This window comes from Heterodontus francisci, chromosome 8 (genome assembly GCF_036365525.1).
Source record: "Heterodontus francisci isolate sHetFra1 chromosome 8, sHetFra1.hap1, whole genome shotgun sequence".
NCBI lineage: Eukaryota > Metazoa > Chordata > Chondrichthyes > Heterodontiformes > Heterodontidae > Heterodontus > Heterodontus francisci.
This window is the reverse complement of record NC_090378.1, coordinates 31836914-31860027: the sequence shown is the minus strand read 5'-3', so window position 1 is coordinate 31860027 and position 23114 is coordinate 31836914.

Genomic DNA, 23114 nt, shown 5'->3' with positions numbered 1-23114 from the left:
GAAGTACTTGAAACCTTATTTCCAAAGACTGGCAGCAGTCAGGAAGACCCAGTTTAAAAATAAATGGGCTGTTCCAATCATCAGCTTCAGAAAATATGGCAAGTCTGCTTTTGGGATTTCCACTGGCTGCATATGCCCCCTCCATTAGGAGCTAATGGCATTAGCTCAGTAGAAATGTTTCTGAGCAGTGCTGTCACTATGTAGGGGTTATGGTGGAGGTTCATAAGGAAAACTACTTCACAGCTGTCAGACATGGTGGTGCCATTTTAAGCTTACAGCTTCCCCTGGTGTTTCAAATGCTTGCCTTTCAAGCTGCCCTGCCCAGGCCAATTTCACTGGTTGTTTAGGGAATGACTTTTAACTTTCTATTCTCCGCCATTTACTTATCTGGAAATAAGAAAATTAAACCATTAACCCTGTTTTCTCAAAGGACAATTTTATAATTTCTCCAGCATTTTAAAATAACCTGGCCTGAAATACAACCATTCAGTATCCATGGAAAGAGAAGCAGAGTTAACGTTTCGGGTCAGTGACCCTTCTTCGGAAGAAGGGTCACTGACCCGAAACGTTAACTCTGCTTCTCTTTCCACAGATGCTGCCAGACCTGCTGAGTGAATCCAGCATTTCTTGTTTTTGTTTCAGATTTCCAGCATCCGCAGTATTTTGCTTTCATTCAGTATCCATTTTATCGGTTGCTAAGGCTCCCGTCTGATGGGCAGGCAGTGCACACTCAGGAAAAATGTATTGATATGACATAGCAGCGTGTGTTATGCCAGTAAGAAATGGATATTGATATAGTGAGGGTTGTTGATGGTCATGGGAGCACTATGGGAAAATAGGAGTAAAGATATAATTGATGGTAAATGAGAGTCTACAGCGTTATTTAATGGAAAAGAAATACCAAATAGATTAAGGGCATTGAAAACTATGGAGAGGGAAAGGAACAGGATAAATATTATGGCGAAGGAGGAAAGATACAGTGAGATTGGTAAGAATGTGGAACTTGCTATCACATGGAGTAGTTGAGGCAAATAGAATAGGTGCATTTAAGGGGAAGTTAAATAAGTATTTGAGGGAGAAAAGAATACAAGGATAGGCTTTATAGGGTTAGGTGAAATAGGCTCATGGAATATAAACACAGGTATAGATCAGTTGGGCCAAATAGCCATTCTCTGTGCTATAAATTCCAAGTAACATGTACAAAAAGTTTTGAGCAAAGGACTACCAATAGGGGATAATGTATGGCAAATAATTAAGGGTGGTATTTATAATCAGCCCTGTACATTCAGAGATAGATAGAGATTAGACAAACTGCAATTTCTGCTTACCATGGCTAAAGTAATTCATCAGAGAGTAGATTGTTCATTGAAGTAAGGTGAAAAGAAGCTTGTGGTACCTGTCTTTGTGTTGAAATTAATAATATGAACAACATCCAATCTCAAGTTCTACGAAGGGAATACAGGAACTTTCTGAGGAGATTCAAAGATAGAGGGAAAAAAATTAGTTATCTGAGATAGGGTGGCACAGTGGTTAGCACTGCAGCCTCACAGCTCCAGCGACCCGGGTTCAATTCTGGGTACTGCCTGTGTGGAGTTTGTAAGTTCTCCCTGTGTCTGCGTGGGTTTCCTCCGGGTGCTCCGGTTTCCTCCCACAGCCAAAAGACTTGCAGGTTGATAGGTAAATTGGCCATTATAAATTGCCCCTAGTATAGGTAGGTGGTAGGGGAATATAGAGACTGGTGAGGATGTGGCAGGAATATGGGATTAGTGTAGGATTAGTATAAATGGGTGGTTAATGGTCAGCAAAGACTCGGTGGGCCGAAGGACCTGTTTCAGTGCTGTATCTCGAAATCAAATCATACGTCCAGTGTGACCTGAGATAGTGCACACCTGAGAAAACTAGCTCTGAATTATAGGTGGGAGAAATTCTGTACAAAGGGAAGGGAATTTTTGGAAATATAAAGTAAATTAAAATAATCAGGAGACCAAAAGATTTAAAGATCCTCAATCATAATGATTATCAGTTCAACAACATGCACGGTTAACTTGTTCAATAATCTTTATAGATTGAAATACATTTCAGTACCATGCTATTGTGAAGTTTAGAAGGTAGCCTCTTCCAAACAGAAGGGTCCTAATTATATCATAATTATAATCTCTACATATTCATGCCATCTCAGATTTCTGAGATTTGCATAATTGTTATCAATGGACCTCATTTGTTAATTATCTTCTGTTTTTACGTTTTGCATAATAATGTGATGAATTAGGCTTCTATTTAACATGATTTAAAACTTTATGAGGAATAATTTTCTGGGGTGAGTGACAAAACATTTCATAATTTTATTGACATACTGCTGACATGATGAACTAAAATTCAGAATTCTTTTTTCTGCTGGCATTGTCAACTGCATGGCTGCTTTGAGCTCCTGAGGCTTGTTCAGGGCGACCTAAAACTCCAGTGTTGTAGTGACAGGAAAGATATATCATTAGAATTCTTTTAGAAATGCTATTGCTGTTATATAAAGCAGCTGAATGCCATTCCCAATAAGCTACTCATTAGCAGGACACCTTTAGAATCAGTTACTCATTCTGAGGTGGAAGCTGGATTATAAAACAAGTTCTTTCTTTTTGCTCATGTGCTGCATTAAATAATAAATCAAGGAATCAAGAAATGAAAGAGACCGCACTACTAAACAATAAGCTGCTCTTGTGCTAATTCGTGTGTAGTAGATGGGTTTTCTATGTTGAACACATTAGGGTCTCAAACATTTAGCACTATTATTCAGAAAATTTTGTTTATTAAGAAAAAATACAGAACTAAAAGCTTCTAAGAATTCATAATTATTGTTTGTATTGGATTCCAAATTCTTGTGATTATTGTGCATGCCATATTTTGCAACTGTGCAGCATGATTTGCAGACCCTGTGATTACTGTAGAATATAGATCCATGCAATTATTTGACTGTGGGCCCTACTGTTAGAGGGGAACAATTTTTCCGGTTTAGTGCAATATGCCACTTTGGTAAAGGAGCCAAAGGTTGTGCTAGGGATGGCTGATTGGCACTTAACTTGTCTTCGAGTGCTCATTATGAAGCTGGCATGCCATTTTGGTGGGTAGCACTTGACCTAATGCCATAACAGTGACCAGTTGATTGGGAGTAAACAAGTCGTTGCAAAGGATTGCGAGTACTACTTAAAAATATATCACCTGTTACTGTTCACTTGTTGCTGGTGGTTTGAAGAGGTCTTTTGAAACTATTGGGAGACTATCAAAAATTATTCTGGAAATTTCTGCAGATTTCATCTGAAAAGAGTAAGTGCTGTGCTGTGTTACCGTAGCAGGAGAAAACGAGGCTGGAATTTTATGTCGGGTCAGAGATACCACCCACCGGCAGAAAAAGTCGGCGGCAACTTTTACATGCTGTGATTTTACATGGCCAAGGCCATTAATTGGCCTCAGGTGGGACTTCCGCCCCTTTGAGGAAGGAAGTCCCACATCCAAGAGTTGGCTGGCAGCTTGTCAGTCCCTGAAAAGCCACTGGGAGCAGTGGCCACTCTGCCAGCCAGGACCAGCAACATGGATGAGGCCCCGGAATGCAGGTATATGTGTGGGGTCTTGCCAGTGGCAATCAGCTGGGCCCTGGTGAGGCAGGGGGTGGTTCACTTGAAAGGGGGAGGGAAGGTGCTCCAATGGGGAAGGCTTGTGTCACGGTGGGGGGGGTGGCTGTCCCTCGGACTGAGGGCCCCCCCATAGCCCTCAAGGAAGCTGCCAGGTTTTACTGGGTGGTCTTCTGAGTTACTGAACTGCCTGCCTGCCGCTGGTAATATTCCAGTGGCAGTGGGAGGTGGCCCTTAGCGGCAATTAATTGGCCACTTAAGGGCCTTAAGTGGCCTGGAGCAGGCATATAAAATTGCAGTGGGGGGCAAGAAGGTGACGAGACTGGCACCCTCCGCCTCCCACTCTATTTTACACTTCCCCCCGCCTCAAGTCTCTCCTGCAGGAGGTGTAAAATTCCAGTCTCAGTACTTAATCACTTGCATCTTGCTGGGGGTTCCCCTTGGTCTGCAGGAGAATTGGAAGGAGGACATGAGGCCAGGCAGAGCAGCACCATCTGCAGCAGGAGAGAGAGACAGGAGGCCAAGGTGACTCCTATCCCCCTGTCCCTGCAGGCACAGGATATCCCTCCTCCTCTGGACGTCCTCTACCAGGACCTCCAGTGCCACCTCCGAAAACATGTGAACCCTCTCACTCAGTTCCTTATCTATCCCAAAAAGTCAGCATGTATTTTCCACGCCTTCAGTGGAAGTGGGTGAGTGGAGCCCACTTATACTGCTCAATGAAAATTTTGTCTAATCCGACCTCAAATGCTCAACTTGCCAGTGTCTCCGTTTTCCTGCCTTCAGGCAAGTTCAAATTATAGTAATCGGCAAATAAGATTCTGTGCTAAAGTCAGACTTTCAAACTGTACAATAGTAAATGAGTACAGCACCCATTTAGTGCCTTTTTCATCCTTTTACAAAATAACCTCTAGTGTCTATGCTTTTAATGACAATTTTGTACCAGATGCAAAATAGATTGTTTTTGCAAGCGAAAGTTCATTTTGATAATTTGAATACCCTTTCTGACATGGATGGCTGTAAGCTGGTGAATTAAGCACAACAACTGAGCTAATTATTAGGGATAAAAGCAAAATACTGGAGATGCTAGAAATCTGAATTAAAAGCAAGAAATGCTGGAAATACTCAGCAAGTCTGGCAGCAGCTGTGGAGACAGAAGCAGAGTTAACGTTTCAGGTCAGTGACCCTTCTTAAGACCCTAGTTCTGATGAAGGGTCACTGACCTGAAACGTTAACTCTGCCTCTCTCTCCACAGATGCTGCCAGACCAGCTGAGAATTTCCAGCATTTCTTGTTTTTATAATTATTAGGGACCTAAGTAGGTCTGGTAGCAATCAAAAATTTAATGACAACAAGTGGTAAACTAAAATGTTAAAGATAGTATCAAATTTAAAGCAAAAGCATATAATTGTGCAAAGATGGGAGGCAGGCCAGAAGATTGGACAGAATATAAAAAACAGCAAAGAATGACGAAAATATTGATATGGAGAGAAAAATTAGAGAAAGCTAGCTAGAAGTATAAAAACAGTAAGAATTTCTATAGATAGTTAAAAAAGAAAAGTTAACAAAGTGAGCGTTGGTCCTATTGAAAGTGAATCTGGGAAATTAATAAGGGCCAATAAGGAGATGGCAGATGAACTGAACAGGTATTTTGCATCAGTCTTCCCTATCGAGGATACAAGTAACATCCCAGAAATGGCTGGAATACAGGAAATGGGGAAATGGAGGGAGGAACTCAAGAAAATTACCATCACCAGGGTACTGAGCGAATTGTTGGAGCTGCAGGCTGACAAGTCCCCGGGTCCTGATAGACTTCATCCTAGGGTCATAAAAGAAATAGCCAGTGAGATAATTGCTGCATTGATTTTAATTTTCCAAAATTCCCTAGATTTGGGGAAGGTTCCATTCGATTGGAAAATAGCAAATGTAACTGCTTTATTCAAAAAGGGAGGGAGACAGAAAGTAGAAAACTAGGCCAGTTAGCTTAACACCTGTCTTTGGAAAAATGTTAGAAGCTATTATTAAAGAGGTTATAGCAGAGCACTTAGAAAAATTCAAGGTAATTAGGCAGAGTCAACATGGTTTTGTGAAAGGGAAATCATGGCTGAATTGTATCAGTGTGCCGCAGTGGAACGCTGTGAAGATTGCAGAGGTCTGAGATGCAGAGGGATCTGGGTGTCCTAGTGCATGATTTGCAAAAGGTTAATATGCAGGTTCAGCAAGTAATTAGGAAAGCTAATCGAATGTTATCATTTATTGTGAAGGGAATAGTATACAAAAGTAGGGAGGTTATGCTTCAGTTATACAAGGCATTGGTGAGACCACATCTGGAGTACTATGTACAGTATTATTTAAGGAAGGATGGAAATGCATTGGAAACAGTTCAGAGAAGGTTTACTAGACTAATACCTGGAATTGGCGAGTTGTCATATGAGGACAGGTTGGACAGGCTAGGCTTGCATCTGCTGGAATTTAGAAGAGTAAGAGGAGACTTAATTGAAACATATAAGATCCTGAGGGGTTTTGACAGGGTGGATGTAGAAAGGATGATCCCCCTGCAGTAGAATCTAGAACTAGGGGTCACTATTTAAATTTAAGGGGTCGCCCATTTAAGACAGAGATGAGGAAAAACTTTTTCATGAGTCATGCGTATTTGGAACTCTCTTCCTTCAAAGGCAATGGAAGCAGAGTCTTTAAATATTTTTAAGGCAGAGGTAGATAGATTCTTGATAAGTGGGGGATGGGGTGGGGGGAGGTGACAGGATAAGATTAGATTAGAGATACAGCACTGAAACAGGCCCTTCGGCCCACCAAGTCTGTGCCGAACATCAACCACCCATTTTATACTAATCCTACACTAATCCCATATTCCCAACAAACATCCCCACCTGTCCCTATATTTCCCTACCACCTACCTATACTAGTGACAATTTATAATGGCCAATTTACCTATCAACCTGCAAGTCTTTTGGCTTGTGGGAGGAAACCGGAGCACCCGGAGGAAACCCACGCAGACACAGGGAGAACTTGCAAACTCCACACAGGCAGTGTGAGGCTGCGGTGCTAACCACTGCGCCACTGTGCCGCCCCTAATAATAAAAGCAAAATACTGCAGATGCTGGAAATCTGAAATAAAAACAAGAAATGCTGGAAATACTCAGCAGGTCTGGCAGCATCTGTGGAGAGAGAAGCAGAGTTAACACTTCAGGTCAGTGACCCTTCATCAGAACTGGCAGAAGCTAGAAATGTAATAGGTTTTAAGCAAGTAAAGCAAGGCTGGAGCAAGGGATAACAAAAGAGAAGGTGTTGATAGGACAAGGTCACAGAGAATAACTGACCAGAAGGTCATGGAACAAAGGCAAATGGTATGTTAGTGGTGTGACGAAAGACAAAGCGTTAGTGCAGAGAGGGTGTTAATTGACAGAAAACTGAATAGTCTGGCCCTAAGCACAAACATGAAAAAAACAATGGGTAGGCACAGTGGAAACAAACTAAAATAAAATAAATACATAAAAAAGAAAAAAAATAACTAAAAATAAAAATTAAAAGAGGGGCCTGTCATGCTCTGAAATTATTGAACTCAATGTTCAGTACGGCAGGCTGTAGTGTGCCTAATTGCTAAATGAGATGCTGTTCCTCGAGCTTGCGTTGATGTTCACTGGAACACTGCAGTAATCTTAGGACAGAAATGTGGGCATGAGAGCAGGGGGGCGGGTGTTGAAATGGCCAACAACCGAAAGCTCGGGGTCATGCATTCGGACTGAGTGGAGGTGTTCCACAAAGCGGTCACCCAGTCTGCATTTGGTCTCCCCAGTGTAGAGGAGACCACATTGTTAGCAGCGAATATAGTATACTAAATTGAAAGAGGTACAAGTAAATCGTTGCTTCACCTGAAAGGAGTGTTTAGGGCCTTGGATAGTGAGGAGAGTGGAGGTAAATGGGCAAGTATTACAACTCCTGCGATTGCAGGGGAACGTACTGTTGGAAGGGGACGAGGTGGTGGGGGTAATGGAGGAGTGGATCAGGGTGTCATGGAGAGAATGATCCCTTTGGAATGCTGACAGGAGAGGGGAGGGGAAGATGTGTTTGGTGCAGGCATCTCGCTGGAGGTGGCGGAAATGGCGGAGGATGATCCATTGGATGTGGAGGCTGATGGGGTGGAAAATGAGGACAAGAGGAACCGTGTTGCGGTTCTGGGAGGGAGGGCAAGGGGTGAGGGTAGAGGTGCGGGAAATGGGCTGGACATGGTTGAGGGCCCTGTCAACCACAGTGGGGGGAATCCTCGGTTGAGGAAAAAGGAAGACATATCAGAAGCGCTGTCATGGAAGGTAGCATCATCAGAGCAGGCGCGTCAGAAACTGAGAAACTGGGAGAATGGAATGGAGTCCTTACAGGAGGCAGGGTGTGAAGAAGTGTAGTCGAGGTAGCTGTGGGAGTCAGTGGGCTTATAATGAATATTAGTAGACAGCCTATCCCCAGAGATAGAGACAGAGACGTTGAAGAAGGGAAGGGAAGTGTCGGAGATGTACCATGTGTAGGTGAGAGAAGGGTGGAAATTAGAAGCAAAGTTGATAAAGTTTTCCACTTTGGGGCGGGAGCGATACAGTCATCAATGTACCGAAAAAAGAGTTGGGGGAGGGGGCCTGAGTAGGACTGGATATCGCCAGTGCACAACGGGATAACAGGATATCTGGGGTAGGTGGAAATGTGGAGTTGAGGTTACAAGCAGATCAGCCATGACCTTAATGAATGGTGGAGCAGGCTTGAGGGTCCGAGTGACCTACTCCTGCTCCTAGATCGTCTATCCGTGTGTTCGTATGTAAGCCCAAGAGGAATTCCACAGTAAAAAAGTAACATTATCTTCAAAAACACCTGTCTGCTATGTAAGGTTCAAATAATAGTGACAAATATCATTCCAGGACTTAAAGTTCCAGTGGGTGAAATCACACTTTGGGAACAATTAATGCATATGAAATTCTGTGTTATTTTAAAAAAGGACTTAGCCATTTTAAAGGAAATGGGTTAACAACTTCATGAAAGGAGCAGGTAAAAGAATTTCATTAAGGTAATTGTTACAAATGCCACATGATATCAACTTATACATTAGCGGAAGAGAGTAACAGCTAAGTTTATTTTCGCTGGAGGCAGAAGATTGAGGGGGGCATAATCTTTTGGGTAGATTCTAGCTATCAGGCTCTGTGTGGTGGAGCACGCTGGCAGGCTGCCTACCTGACAGGACACCTGGTATACTTTCAGAACTGGGCCTCATTATTACTCCGTTGATGGTGTCTGACAATCAAGCCTGCGGCCTGCTGTTGCTTCCTGGCTGTAGGTCAATGCCATATTTTACAGTGCAGAGGGTGACCCAGCCAGCAGCAAAGCAGTTCTGGGGAGATGGGGTGAGATTCCGGAGAAGGGGCAATTGCAGGGGAACCTGGGGTAGCAGCGGCCCATGTTATTCTTGCAGGAGCACTCCTCCTCCCAGCCTCCCAAAAATAATTTCAACAGTCACCATTTGGTGCCGCTACTGCTACACTGCCAAGTTTTACTGAGCAGAGCTTCTGGGGTGAATGTTCTGCCCAACTGGCAGCTAAAATAACATTAAAGTCATATGTACATCATAGGACCCTGATCTTCATAGATTTATGAGGCTTCTGCCTGATTCAGGCAAGTGTCTTGGCCACTCGGAGGAAGGCACCAGGGAAGAAGTGGCAGCGGCATGGGAATGGGACTCTAAATCCACCATCCCCATCTTATTCCCATTAATGCCCTGTTTCTGCTGGCCATAGGGTGTTAATATATCTTCCTAGGCCTTTAATTCACTTTACTGCAGTTGTGTACTGGCGGTTTGGCTTGAACTCTGCGTACAGGACTAGAAGACACAAGCTTAAAATTTAGCGGCATAGAATTCGGGTTGGTAGTGACCCTTGTTTATGTCGTTTGGCGTCCAAAATGATGTCTGTGTTGCATGCACACACTTTTGGGGTGAATTTCGCCAGATGCCATATTGATGAGAGTATTAGCACACGTGTAGTTGACGGCTGCCTGAGGTATGCGGAGCAGGCAGATCATGGTGCTAATCAGTGTACAATGCTGATTTGATGCCAGAGGTGCCATTTTGAAGCTCAGTGCTCCAGCGAATTCCCTCTTTTAACCTCGCACAGCTGAGCATGTACTCAGCAGCAGGAAGGGCCCCTTCCACAGCCATTTAAAGGGATCATTAATGACTTACAAATGAGTTGCTGGTTAATTTCTTCCAGCTGTTGCATCAATTCTACAAGATTCTACAAGCGCAATGTGTGTACATGTTCCTTCTGTCTGCAAAGAACACAGCCCTGTGTATTAATATATGTGGCTTCCAGTATGTGCAAATGCGCCACACTGCGAGCCCTACTGACAATCTTAAATTTGTTGTTAGCGTAATTCTTAGCACACTGAGGACTATTTAGCAAATGTTGTCCAATCGTGGAATCACAGCTAACGTTGGACACTGTGTTTTGAGTTTTGCGAGCACGGGCTGGTTGGGTACGGCCTGTACCTTGCCCCTTGTGAACGGTAGAAGGGACCCGTTGTTTGATATGATTTGCCAGTCTTTGGGATGTACGGCCTATATATCTAGCATCACACTGGCATTGAAATTCATATATCACATTACTCATTTGTGTGATAGGCTGGGCATGTACAAACATTGCGCTTGTTTCAGCTGAACAAAATAGGTGAGAGCCATTCGCTGATTCATTCCGCAGGGCAATGCCTTGACCAATCAGAGTCAAGTTGCCTGATTTAAATTTCAAACAAAGTTTGGCAGTTAACTGTCAGTCACCATAAACTAATGCATTCTCCATGACAACACCTCTACCAATCAGGGTTCACTTACCAACCAATGAATGCTCTCTTCTCACACTGTATAAGATTATTGTTTTCCCTTACATTTGATCCTTGTGGATTGTCCCAATAAGTGCAAGATGAAAAGCTTCAACAATGTTTTTCTATTTTCAGCAAAACTCAAGTTCTGTACTACCCAACAACAATTCTATAAGTATTCTGTGCTTTCTATAGTTGATTAAAGTTGCCAAAGACTACAGAGAGTTGAGTGGCAGATGCTCAAGGCGTTTTTGCTGACTTCAGGCTTCTGCGCAAACCAGCTGCTCCCAGGCATGGGTGCACGAGTAGCCATTCCCTTTAAAATACCTCATGACTTGGAGAATGAACAGAGGTCATGCATTGCAGGACAAGTTACTGGAAGAGAGAGAAGGAGGGTGGGAGAAGGGCTCTCAGCAGGAGACCATATCCACACAGCATGCTCAGGGAGCAATTCTCCTACCTAAACCTCAGTAAGGAACAATTTATTGAACATCGGCACTTCAGTAAGGCTGTCCTCACTGAAATCTGCCACCTGCTGCAGGCACAACTGCCAACCTCAGAGCAGGATAGGGACTGAATTGCCAGTGGCTGTGAAGGTATCCGTGACACTGAACATTTATGCATCTGACTCTGTTTACGCACCTGTGGGACCAAATGTAATATTCTCAAGTTCACAGATGACACTAAACTAGGTGAGACTGAGTGTTGTAGGGAAGATGCAAAGCAACTTCAAAGGGATTTGGACAGACTTGGTGAGTGGGCAAGAATGTGGCAGATGGAATATAATGTGGAAAAATGTGAGGTTATCCACTTTGGTAGGAGGAATAGATGTGCAGAATATTTCTTAAAACGGTAAGAGATTAGAAAGTGTCAATGTACAAAGGGACCTGGGAGTTCTTGTCAATAAGTCACTGAAAGCTAACATGCAGGAGCAGTAAGCAATTAAGAAGGCAAATGTATGTTAGCCTTCATTGCAAGAGGATTTGAGTACAGGAGTAGTGAAGTCTTACTTTGATTGTATAGAACCTTGGTTAGAACGCACTTGGAGTACTGTGTGCAGTTTTGGTCCCCTTACCTTCGGAAGGATATTATTGCCATAGAGCGAGTGCAACGAAGGCTCAGCAGACTTGTTCCTGGGATGGCGGGACTGTCCTATGAGGAGAGATTGGGGAAACTGGGCCTGTATTCTCTGGAGTTTCAAAGAATGAGAGGTGATCTCATTGAAACCTACAAAACGCTTAAAGGGATAGACAGGGTAGATGCAGCTAAGATGTTTCCCCTGGTTGGGGAGTCTAGAACCAGGGGACACAATTTCAAAATAAGGGGGAAGCCACTTAGGACAGAGACGAGGAGAAATTTCTTCACTCAGAGGATTGTGAATCTTTGGAATTCTCTACCCCTACTGTGGAAGCTCAGTCATTGAGTATGTTTAAAGCAGAGATTGTCAGATTTCTAAATATCAATGATATAAAGGGATATGAGGATAGTCTGGGAAAAAGGCATTGAAGTGGATGATCAGCCATGATCGTATTGAATGGCGGGCAGGCTCAATGGGCTGAATGGCCTACTCCTACTCATATGTTCCTATGACTCCTTCCAGGCTGAAGCTGGAGACATTTGCAACATCTCGCAGTTTGCCATCCACATAAGGAAGGTCACTGAGTCTCTCTATGCATTCAGCACTAACTACATTTCATTTTCTATAGCCAGAGAGAAGCAGACAAAGCGAGCATATGGCTTCATTAGGATAGCAGGTTTCCCATGGTGCAGGATGCCATTGACAGTACGCACATTGCTTTGCAGGCAGCACATATCAACTCTTGCCAATACTGCAACCGAGAGGGATTCCACTCTCTCATCGTCCAGCAGAGAAACAAGCAGATCAATGCCTAATATCCAGGCAACAGTCATGATGCCTTCGTTCTGTGGCAGTCTGCTGTGTCAGGTGTAATTAAGCCACCACAGCAAACCAAAGGCTACTGGGTGACAAGGGCTATAAACTGAGAACATGGCTGATGACTCTTGTGCGCATACATACAATGAAAGCCACGTTGCCACACGAAATGTGATAGAACAGACCATTGGCATCTTGAAGGAACACCTCTGCTGCCTGGACTACTCTGGAGGAGCCCTGCAGTACTCGACAGACCACATGTCAGGATTCAACATGGTTTTCTGCATGCTGCACAACTTCACCATCATAAGGGAGGGGCTTTGTCACCAGTTATACAGTGATCAGCTCAGGAACAGGAGCATGAGGACATGGAGCAGCAGGGGAAGATGATGAAGGATGAGGCAGAGGAAACCTAGACAGCCCCTTTCTGACCAGGCTGTCCATGAAGAATTCATCCCAGTGCCATATCAGTAACCACAACTCGAGTCCCCATTCACCAACAGTCCTGCACCTTCCCTTCCCTCTGTTACTATCACAGTGTCTGCTTGGCCACAATGCAAAAATAAAATCCAACACAAAATAAACATTACAAATCAAATTTATGAATCAAATCATGCCATATTGCATATAAAAGTGAACTACCCACCTTTGTGTATTCCATTAGTGTCTGTCTTCTGTACACATAGTGACATAGTGATTCTAATGCAGTGGCTGCAGCCTGGCTAGTGGAAGGCTGCTGGCTTTCAGTGGAGGAGACTGCAGATGATCTTGGAGGATGTCCTCGAGCAACTCTAGACCAACAAAGCTCAGCTGCAAACTGCACCATCTTGGCACAGGGGCAGTAATCTGGGCTGGCTGGCTAACTGACAACAGCAAAAGTGCTGGAAGAATGGCAGGGTTGGGAGGATGAATGCTGTCGTCCTGAGAGAGGACAGCAGGTTCGCACTCCATGGAGTCAATGCCATTTCCTTGTTGGGGTGCCTGAGCAATCCTAGTAATCTGCTGGAGCGCAGATTGCTGGACTGCTATTGTGTGACCCTGCAAGCCTGTTTACACATTGTAATCCCCAGGCATGATGGCAGCAGCCTGAGTTTGCATGCCTTCAGTCTGAGCTTCCACTGCAGCACTCTGACGTTGGGTGGCTGCTGCTTGTGCTGCAATGGAAGCTGAGACATTGGCCATCTGGCGCTGCATCTTGGTTGGGTTCACAAGTGCTGATGGAGTTGGCCGCCATTTCCATACTGGAAAGGATGGGCTCCAAGCTTTGTGTGCAAAGCTCTATGTTAAGTTAGTTCTGGCTTCCTCCATGCTCGTTGACATTGACTGCAGACTTTCTGGCAGGCTTCCCAATGCACTAAGCATTTCATTGTGCATTCCCATCAGGGTTCTCCCGTAGGCCGTCCCATTGAATTGCTCATCTGAGTCCTGTATAGCAGAACTCATGTACGACTTCACCCTCTGGTGAGCTGGCACCTGCACTACCTTTTCCAACCTGCCTTAGCTGCAGAACATTCATGTCTCACGTCTCACTATGTTCAGATCCCACCTCTAATTTATCCTCTGAGAGACGTGCAATGTCAGTATCTGAGCTGTGGCTGCGATTGTGAAATTGAGTGATGGTGCTGTGTCTTCATCATCACTGTCTTCTTGCTGTTCCTTCAGTGTCTGACTAGGTTGTACTTATTGGATATCTGACAGGAGACAGGCGGAAGGATAAGGTTGCAGTGCAGGGTGTGGATTGGAAGGGGATGTAAAGTATGAGGTGTCCATTTACATCATCTTCAGCTTGTAAATCAGAAGAAAATGTAACATGAGGAGGAAATGAGATGTGAGAAGGAGGATGAGGTATAAGGATATTGTCATCTTCGGTGGTTTCAGCTCCTTTGCTGGCCATGGCCTCAACAATGGCCATCCCAATAATGGCCAGCATTGACCCCTTCATGGGGGTCAGGATAAACCGATGCACCTGTGCCCTTCTGGTTAGCTCCTGCTGCCTCCAGTTGTGCGCCATCTTATCATGCAAAAGAGAGGGATGTATGTCAGTCCGTGTCACGCACTCTGTTTGGCCGATGTGTCTATCACGATTGTCAGTGCAAGAAAGCTGTGAGCCTTGCGGCAGTACTAAGTGTGTGATGGTGCAGTGCAGCATTCGAATGTCAGGTATGAGTCCTGATTGATAGAGATTGTTGGTATGTGAGTGATGGGCCTGGTGAATTGAGCAGTGCCTGAGGCTGGTGGTGCAATTGTTGGGATATGGCATTTGAAGGTGCATTCACTGACCTTAATCACTCATGTGAGGTCATTGAACTTCTTGTGATACTGCATTCACGTCCTCAGGGCTTGACTTCTAGCATTGGCTGTCATGGCTATCTGCACCTCTGCTTTCTAAGTGTACATCTGGAGAGCCTCTTGGACCCCTGCAAATACAGGATAGCTCTCCTCCTTTGCACTTCCTCCACCAAAGCTTCCAATGTGGCTTCCGTAAACCTTGGTGCCTGCTCTCTCCTATGTTGTGCCATTCTTCTGTCTTTCCCAGGTCAGATTCAGCTCGCATAGACCTCCCAGCACTGCTCCAACCATAAAGCACCTCCCCTTTAAGAGCTGCAGACTATTTTTTTAGCAGTGCAGGCTAGATTTAGCTGGTGCTAGTCACTCAGAATATTGCTCAGACATCCAGCCAATCAACCGTGCAGTTAGCACTGGCTGGAGGCTGCAATCATGTAACAGCATGAAGTTCGCATGCTTCCTGCATTGCACTCAACAGGCGTGGTTTGTGGGAGAGACTAAAACTCGGGGGCACAGTTTAAAAATAAGGGCTCTCCCATTTAGGACAGACATGAGGAGAATTTTTTTCTCTCAGAGGGTCGTGTGTCTGTGGAACTCTCTTCCCCGGAGAGTGGTGGAGGTAGGGTCATTGAATGTTTTTAAGTCAGAGGTAGACAGATTCTTGACAAACAAGGAAGTCAAAGGGTATTGGGGGTAGATAGGAAAATGGAGTTGAGTCCACAAACAGATCAGCGATGATCTTATGGAATGGCAGAGCAGGTTCAAGGGGTCGAATGGCCTAGTTCGTATATTCATATGTATGTATGTGTGTATGTCTGTAAATGAAGCAAATGCAGGATTGGAATTATAACCACAGTTTCTAGGAGCAGCTATGGATCAAAATAATCAGAGGCAGGATGTTTTGTGTGCTGCTGAAGATAAGTTAGGGTAATGTTATCTGGGAAGCACAGTAGGCTGATGTTGAATAATGGAATTAAAATGAAAAGGAAAAAAGCAAATCTCAAATAAAACCATAAAATGCTGGAAATATGCAGCAGATTACTCTGTATCTGTAAAGGACAAAGAGAGGTGATGACCTATTAACTATGTGCCCTTCATCATTATAGTGTGCAATATAACCGTGTCATGGTGCACATGATATCTGAGATGTACAGTGAATCCACATATTATACAGTCTCACGAAACAGACATATGTCTTTTTCAGTGTGGTTGGGTGGCTGATTCGGTCTAAAATGACATTATATCCAACAGTGTGAAAGGATAGACTGTGATTACTGTGTGTACTGGTTTTGAGGAATGAATGCAGTTTGATATTAAAACAGGCTTAACCCCAAATAGTAATACCCCAAACTTAACTTTATTTGGGTCCTGCTGATACTGTGTACCCCAATATAGCTTATCTGAGGTTGCATGGGACCTATCAGTGCTCTATAGCTACTTGGAATATTACATTATCCTGCATCAATGCATTAAATTTATCCTACTTCCTGTTTACCAGTGCTGCTTTTGCAAAAATGCCTCAGTCATTGCTAAGTTTGGCCCTTGCAGTGCCTCATGGATACATGTTTGATTTCAGGCTGCTCGGGACCAACCAATTCCCATAACAATGCATCTGACTTGCGGCAATTTGGTGTATATGTCTCATTGCATTGATTGGTACAGTCAGTTGCTATTTGAGTTGCATGAATACGTGGTAGAAAAATAATTGAAACACAACATACAGAACGTGTTCTGGTTCCATAATTCTTCCATAAGGAAAATATTTGGCACTCTGTCAATTACGGGTTGTATAGTCGTGACAATAGTACAGTCATCTGACATCTTTCTGTTCATTTCACAGAAATTAAATAGAATCACTCCAAAATGACCTTTCACACAGATTGATTGATTTTTCATAAAGATGGTTTTCTTTGGTAATCCTGTTGCAATTTCACGTGTCAAAGTTGTACTGCTCTTTTCTTTTGAATCATTAAGATCAGGGAAAACTTGATCGTTCTGATTCTGATCACTTTAAAGGGCTATTGCCTTCATAGAAAAAGTGTTTAATAATTCATCCTCTGGTTGTTTGGATCTTTGCTAAGGCAATGTCACAGTCAAATGATGTGGGGATACATATTTCACCACTCTCCTTCATGATTCCCCTACATGCCACTGCCCTATCCCATTCCATTACTATCTGTCTGGAAGCAACCTTTGAGTTTCCATGAATGTGCAGCAAGAAAGGAGAATCTAATCACACATGTCAACCATTAACTTTTTAAGCTGACTTAGGCTTTTCAAGCCATGTGTCAGATTGTCAATCTTTCATAAGAAAAACTGGTTTCACCTCCTCCCTCCGCTTGCTCACCAGGGATTGAGTTGTCAATATGAACCAATCAGGTGGGTTGGCAGGTACAAGTGGAGGCTGCCAGAATCAATCGGGTCAGTTGGAGGGTAGAAGTGTAGGCTGCTGGAATCACTTTCTGCTCTCACTATTGACTGTGCACAAGCTTGGAGTTGAAAAGTTGGAAGATGAACTGATGGTTTACCGGGGATATCAGTTACAGGTATTTTTATTCAGTGCTTTGTCCTTCAAGTAATTAAATAGCAAAAATAATCTGCTAAAACGCAATTTTTAATAAACATTTGATTTTCCACAAAGGCACCCTCTGGTCAAGCCTGGGTGTTATCTTACATGACTGTTGATTTTCTTTAGTACTGGTTGTAGCTGCACTTTTGAGATAAGCAGGACGTTCAATTACTAGGGGTCATGAGTTCAAAGTGAGAGGGGAAAAGTTTAGGGGGGATATGCGTGGAAAGTTCTTTACGCAGAGGGTGGTGGGTGCCTGGACTGCGTTGCCAGCGGAGGTGGTAGACGCGGGCACGATAGCGTCTTTTAAGATATATCTAGACAGATACATGAATGGGCAGGAAGCAAGGAGATACAGACCCTCAGAAAATAGGCGACATGTTTAGATAGAGGATCTGGATCGGCGCACGCTTGGAGGGCCAAAGGGCCTGTTCCTGTGCTGTAATTTTCTTTGTTCTTTGTTCTCTGATGTACCTGCATTAATCGGCTTTATTAAGCATTCCATTCCTTCACAGGTAGAATTGTCAGGGCTGAGAAGTAAAAGACCAATTTTTAACTGGGGGTGGGGATGAGCGAGTGACTCATGGGAACAGTTCCAGCAGTCAGTTAAATGGCGGGGGTGGGGGTGGGGGTTAGGCATTTGGGATCGAACATGGAAAGCTCTTAGCACAAAGTTTCCTTGTAGGGCTCAGAGGTGCATTTTAAAAACATTCAATTACCTTTTTGGCCTTCTTCTGGGCCTACTGCTCCTGGCAGATACCGAGAGTTAAATCGCGCTGGGGTATGAATATCAACATCAGATGCCTTTCTTTGAATTGTCCTGCTAAAATGGGGCATGCACGAGAAGATCAGGTGAGTAGGTTTCTATCAGCATTTTAACCGTCTACCCCTCTTTGCCTTGCACACCCCATCGGGCACTGGGGAGATGTTAAAATCAGGGCTAAAGAATAGGATGGAAGTGCTGATAAAAACATTTCATTTAATTAAATTATATGAAATGCCCATGTGTAGGATTTTTCCATAGTGTATAGCTGTGCATGTGTTGTGAGGACGACTGACTTGTTTGTGGTGCGCAGTTGTGTTCTGTAATCTAGCTGTTTTGCGTTCAATTTTTTTTAGTGCACGCGCCTGATGTCTCTTTCTTACTTTGTAATAACCATGGAAAGAGCCCACACCCACACTTATTCCTGGGAATCCCATTTTTGTGCACTTTAGCTCTTAATGATTGCAGTGTGGAATGATTTTTTTACTAGTAGAAGAAAATAAAAGGTTTTAGGTAGGAACAAAACAGCAATATAGAATTGCTGCTGGCAATAGTAGCAATCACTCAGTGCCTCTGTTTGATATTCCTCTATCCATTATTTTAACAGGAGGGCCTTAACCGATTCATTTCAACTTTATCCTGCACTACATTAATACATCGACAGGCTTGCGGCTGCCTGCAATGAATTTGGCCTAACCATCAGTTTCAAGAAACTGAACATCATGGAACAGGATGTCAGAAATGCTCCATCCATCAATATCAGCGACCACGCTCTGGAAGTGGTTCAAGAGTTCACCTACCTGGGCTCGGCCATCACCAGTAAGTAACCTGTCTCTCGATGCAGAAATCAACAAGAGCTTGGGAAAGGCTTCTGCTGCTATGTCCAGACTGGCTAAGAGGATGTGGGAAAAAGACGCATTGTTACGGAACACAAAAGTCTGAGTGTTTCAAGCCTGTGTCCTCAGTACCTTGCTCTACGGCAGCGAAGCCTGGACAGCATACGTCAGCCAAGAGCGACGTCTCAACTCATTCCATCTTCGCTGCCTCTGGAGAATCCTTGGCATCAGGTGGCAGGACCGTATCTCCAACGCAGAAGTCCTCGAGGCAGCCAACATCCCCAGCATGTACGCCCTACTGAGCCAACGGCACTTGAGATGGCTTGGCCATGTGAGCCGCATGGAAGATGGCAGGATCCCCAAGGACGTATTGTACAGCTAGCTCGTCACTGGTATCAGACCCACCAGCCGTCCATGTCTCCACTTTAAAGACGATTGCAAACATAACATGAAGTCCTGCGACATTGACCACAAGTCGTGGGAGCCAGTTGCCAGCGATCGTCAGAGCTGGTGGACAGCTATAAAGGTGGGGCTGAAGAGAGGCGAGTCGAAGAGACTCAGCAGTTGGCAGGAAAAGAGACAGAAGTGTAAGGAGAGAGCCAACTGTGTAACAGCCCCGAGAACCAACTTCACCTGCAGCGCCTGTGGAAGAGTCTGACACTCTAGAATTGGCCTTTATAACACTCCAGATGCTGCTCCACAAACCACTAGGTGCTTACCCATTGTCTCTAGAGACAAGGAGGCCAAAAAGGAAAAAAGGACATTCATGTCCTTCAAGTAAAAGGGGCTGCTATGAGTACCAGCACGGGTCCTAGTTATGCCTCTCTTTTTGTGGGATATATTGAAAATTCTTTGTCCCAGTCCTACTCAGGCCCCCTCACCCAACTCTTTTTCCAGTACACTGATGACTGTATTGGTGCTGTTTCCTGCTCTCGCCCCGAACTGGAAAACTTTATCAACTTTGTTTCCGATTTCCACCCTTCTCTCACCTTTATATGGTCCATCTCCACACTTCCCTTCCTTTCCCTTCCTCAACTTCTCCATCTCCATCTCTGGTGACGGACTGTCTGCTAATATTCATTATAAGCCCACTGACTCCCACAGCTACCTCAACTTCACTTCTTCACACCCTGCCTCCTGTAAGGACTCCATTCCATTCTCCCAGTTTCTCCATCTCCAATGCATCTGCTCTGATGATGCAACCTTCCACAACAGCGCTTCAGATATCCACTTCTGATGTCCACTTTCTGCCTCAACCGAGGATTCCCCCCCACTGTGATTGACAGGCCCCCAACCGTGACCAGTCCATTTCCCGCACCTCTACTCTTAACCATTTCTCTCCCTCCCAGAACCGCGACAGGGTTCCCCTCGTCCTCACTCTCCACCCCACCAGCCTCCACATACAAAGGATCATTCTCCGCCATTTCCGCCATGTCCAGCATGATGCCACTCCCCTCCCGTCAGCATTCCGAAGGGATCGTTCCCTCCGTGACACCCTGATCCACTCTTCCATTACACCCAACACCTCATCCCCTTCCCACGGCACCTTCCCATGCAATCACAGGAGGTGTAATATCTACCCTTTTACCTCCTTTCTCCTCACTATCCAAGGCCCCAACACTCCTTTCAGGTGAAGCAGCGATTTACTTGTACTTCTTTCAATTTCGTATACTGTATTCGCTGCTCACAGTGCGGTCTCCTCTACACTGGGGAGACCAAACACAGACTGGGTGACCGCCTTGCGGAACATCTTCGCTCGGTCCGAAAACATGACCCCGAGCTTCCTGTCACTTGCCATTTCAACACGCCCCCCTGCTCTCATGCCCACATATCTGTCCTGGGCTTGCTACAGTGTTCCAGTGAACATCAATGCAAGCTTGAGGAACAGCATCTCATTTACTGATTAGGCACGCTATAGCCTGCCGGACAAAACATTGAGTTCAATAATTTCAGATCATGACAGGCCCCCCCTCTTTTTATTTTCAGTGTTTTTTTCTTTTTTCTTCTTTCTTTTAATTTTATTTCAGTTTGTTTCATCATTCATTTTAATTCCCATGTGCCTGCCCACTGTTTTTTTCATGTTTGTGCTTTGGGCCAGGGCTGTTCATTTTTCTGTCAATTAACACCCTCTCTGCACTAATGCTTTGTCTTTCAACACATCATTAACATACCGTTTGCCTTTGCTCCATGACCTTCTGGTCAGTTATTCTCTGTGACCCTGTCCTATCAACACCTTGCCTTTTGTTATCTCTTGCCCCACCTCCGCTTTATTTGCTTAAAACTTATTACATTTCTCACCTTTTCCAGTTCTGATGAAGGTTCACTGACCTGAAACATTAACTCTACTTCTCTCTCCACAGATGCTGCCAGACCTGCTGAGTATTTCCAGCATTTCTTGTTTTTATTTCAGATTTCCAGCATCTGCAGTATTTTGCTTTTATTAAATTGATCAAAGGTTGGGTATACCTAACAGCTTAATCTATGACCTTCCCATGGTTAATGGTAATTTCAATACAACCTCTTGTCTTCATATGTCATATGCTGTTTTTGAACTGTTAGATTTCTGTTTTTGCTTGCTATCTAGGTGGCATGTATCCAACATTTAAGGTATGTCCCTGGACTGTATTCTTGTGTCTTCTATTTATCAATGAAACACTGTCCTTTGGCAATATCATCCACAAATATAGGGATGGCTTTTACTAACATACCTATGACATCTAAATGCAACTTTCCAAAATCATTATTGACTCCAAAGATGTTGCCACACTTTATGACTTTTTCTCAGCTATTAAGCGGATGATGTTAACTCCACCCACCTGATGGAAGCAAGGTGAGTGCACAGTTAAAATTGCCTGGGTTACTTGCACACCATTGAGTTACCAGGAGCTGATGGTTGCCAATTTTAACCTGTTCTACTGAGCAGGCAACAAGGACACTGTTGTGGGAACCAGCTTAAGAGGCTGTAAGTGAAGGTCACTGGAGAAAGTGATGTTGCGTCACACATGACTGGAGAGTTGCAGCACCACAGAGTGAAACGTGTGTAGATGTGCTCCTGTAGTAGCTGTGTTTCTATCTGTTCTAGTTTAAGTTATAATAAAAACACACATATTCTTTGGATATTATTTGTAGTTCTGTGAATCTTACAATAGTTCATATACTAAAGGAATGAATAATATATGGTGGCAGCAGTGGGATATATATTTTTTCTGAAGACCACCAAATACGTGGCAATGTCTGAAGAACACACCAAGAGAGAACAAGGATCAGCAGGTTGCTTACTAGGAGTCTTTCTTCTTTTGGGCCTCCTTATCTCGAGAGACAATGGATACGCGCCTGGAGGTGGTCAGTGGTTTGTGAAGCAGCGCCTGGAGTGGCTATAAAGGCCAATTCTGGAGTGACAGGCTCTTCCACAGGTGCTGCAGAGAAATTTGTTTGTTGGGGCTGTTGCACAGTTGGCTCTCCCCTTGCGCCTCTGTCTTTTTTCCTGCCAACTACTAAGTCTCTTCGACTCGCCACAATTTAGCCCTGTCTTTATGGCTGCCCGCCAGCTCTGGCGAATGCTGGCAACTGACTCCCACGACTTGTGATCAATGTCACACGATTTCATGTCGCGTTTGCAGACGTCTTTATAACGGAGACATGGACGGCCGGTGGGTCTGATACCAGTGGCGAGCTCGCTGTACAACGTGTCTTTGGGGATCCTGCCATCTTCCATGCGGCTCACATGGCCAAGCTAGGAGTGCAGCTGGCAGAAGACCCCATAACAGTGCAGTGTGCTAGGACTGCAGGCAGGACCCCGGGAGGTATCGAAACTCTGTGAGTACAGTGGGAAAATTGCCAGGAGATTAGAGCTTTTGATTAATCTGGCATGGGTTGAAAAATTTGAAAAGAAGTAGTTGCAGCCATAACTGCATTAGTTTTCCTTGGTTTTGTGCTTTGTGGGCAGGTCCTAAGCCAAAAAGAGTGGGAAGAACTCAACATTGCCACTGGAAATCCAGCACAAAGTAAAAGGCTGGCTGTGGCAGCTGCTGATACTGCAAGCTGCAGCTTTCTGCAAACAGAAAAAAACTGCTCGCTCTCAGTTTTAAAAAAGCAGCCTGTGTAAACAAAGAATGTTGTTGTTTCACAGTAAAAAATATGAACGAGCCAGGTCAACAAAAAAGCAGCTGCAGTCTCTTACTCTTAAAGGGTCAGGTCCGCAGAAAATAAGTCTGTCTTAAAAAAAAGCTGTGCCTGTAAAACAGAAGATCTGTAAAGCAGAAAGCCTGTAAAAGAAGTGTGTC